At 42.1% G+C, this 2,291-nt stretch overlaps 1 pseudogene; it reads left to right on the top strand.

Annotated features, from left to right (window-relative positions):
* Window positions 1–215: 215 nt before the first annotated feature.
* LOC147611358 (uncharacterized) lies at window positions 216–650 on the top strand (annotated as a pseudogene).
* The last annotated feature ends 1,641 nt before the right edge of the window (window positions 651–2,291 follow it).

Here is a 2,291-nt window from a genome sequence, read left to right as displayed (position 1 = left end):
CCACCGCCACCTCCACCTCCCTCTCCTCCCCTCATCCGAAAACCACTGACCCGACCACCACCACTGACCCTGATCAAGAGAAAGAGAGTGATGTTGACCCTGATGGAGTGCCATGGGCTAATATTCCTATCCCCCCAATATGTTCCACAACTAGGGGGAAGAGCTTGCATATCGAGGTCCGTTTGCTAACACGAGAAGAGGTGGCAGTAGTAACAATGGAAGCAGCAGCAACAGAAGTAGTAGCAGCAGAGGGAGCTGCATCATCCTCTCGGCATAAACGTGCACAAGATTGGAGTGCTCATGCATGTCCTCCTCGACCACCCGCAAGAAACCCTCCTCCTCGTGCCCCCGGGAGGAAACAATGCAATGGCATGGCAACTCTAAAGGAGATTCGGAGGTTCCAGAAGAGTGTCGACCTCCTCATCCCGAGAGCTCCTTTTGCACGTCTTGTCAAAGAGATACTATATGATTTAGGGGGCCGAGACAAGAGGATGCAAAGCCTTGCCTTGGCTGCAATCCAAGAAACAGCGGAGGCATTTTTGGTCACCATGTTTGAAGATTCTAACCTGTGTGCAATCCATGCAAAGCGGGTCACAATCATGTGTAAAGACATGAAGCTAGCACACACCATTCGACGTGATAACCTCTGAATATTTTCCCTTATGATGTACATGATTGGACAATGTAAAACTTCACTTAATATATTCTCTTTTTAGTGCTTCTCAAGTTGTCCATCAAGGCCTTGATTGCATGTGTATCTGTATCAAAAAAATTTAAATTTATGTGATTTGTATATTTCATTTACAAGGGTGATTTGTATATTTCACTTGTTAGTATGTATAGTTTGAAGGCTTAAAAAAGCCAAAAAAAAACCCCAACCTGAACAAGGTGACTTTTGCCTAGACAAGAAGCATGTCTGGGCAAAAGTCGCCCTGTTCATGTTGGGGGTCGTTAATGGAGAGACGGAAAAACTCTCTCACTTGTAGCAAGAGTAGTATGATCCACACTTAGCTCAATCCAATGGGATTTGCATCCCTTTCGGAGCTAGGGATTCAACCCGTACCGGTGCACAAAAGCTTATCCATTTGATGGAGAGAATGCTAAGAAAACTACTACTATTGACATAGACTCAACACACTCAAGCTCAATCTTGCTATTGCTCACTCAACTCCACATTCCACTCATCCATACATCCAAACAAGAAGAAAGCTTAGCTATTGCTTACACAAGATCAAAGCATTCTTCATTATCAAATACTCATTTCCCTAGCATGCACACAATCCTTGAAGCTATCAATAAGAAACATGCACACTAGAGAATTGACATGAGAAGAGAGACAAATATCAACTCATTGCATTGAATTAACAAAAGAATAGAACTTACAACAATGTAGATGGGGAGAGAGAAGAGCTTGCACCTCTATGGAAGAAGAGGGAGAGCTAGTCTCAAGAGAGCTCAAACATGAGTTTGCCCAATGTGTCCATAAGCTCTCAAATGAGCCACTTTTTATATAAAAACTCTAAAACTCCCAAAAGTTCCCATGTGGGATTATTGTCAAACCCACTCCCACACTCATCCACAACTTGGAACTCTTTTCAAGAGCCCTAAGTGTCTTTTTTGTTGCATCCTTGTATTGATCTTCATTCGTCATGCAACACTCCCCCCTTCCTATTTTGCGCACGTCCTCGAGCGCGGTAGTAGCAAGAGCTGCAACAAAAAAAACAATGGATACAAGTAAAGTCTTTTATTGAAAAAAGAAAAGAAAAGAAAAGAAAAGAAAAACCAGCAATGATAATTACACACGTGAGCATACAAGTGCAGGGCTGATTAAAGTTTTAATGAGTACTAAAATAGGTGAGTAAAGACTAGTCAAAGTGAGACTTAAGTGGTAGATAGTTCTATGCAAAGGCAAGTGTGCTTTGTACACCGCCGGTTATGACCGCAGTCTCAATGTCCTAAAAGTATGTAAGTTATTCCTAAGTGGCAAACCTACTCATAAATATGAGCAAAGGTGATTGGAACTCTCTTTTTTTTTTCTCTTTTTTTTTTTGATGTGTGTGTAGAAGGTGATAAAGATTAAGGTTCCATCCCAAAGAGATCCAAGCAATGGCCAAGAGACCTCCGCCAAGAGAATCTAAAGACCGCTAAGTATCTCAAGGGCGACAGACCCTTTTTCTTTCTTTTGGTAAACTTGCCATATTTTCCTTAAATATGCTCATGCGCTTCCAAGAAAAAGTGAAATGAGCAAACAAAAGGATGCCCATGATGTAACTTCTCAGTGGGTGCAAGAG

The sequence above is a fragment of the Cibotium barometz genome, chromosome 47 (genome assembly GCF_041138505.1).
Source record: "Cibotium barometz isolate CiBa-2024 chromosome 47, ASM4113850v1, whole genome shotgun sequence".
Lineage (NCBI taxonomy): Eukaryota > Viridiplantae > Streptophyta > Polypodiopsida > Cyatheales > Cibotiaceae > Cibotium > Cibotium barometz.
This window is presented reverse-complemented; position numbering and strand designations above follow the sequence as displayed.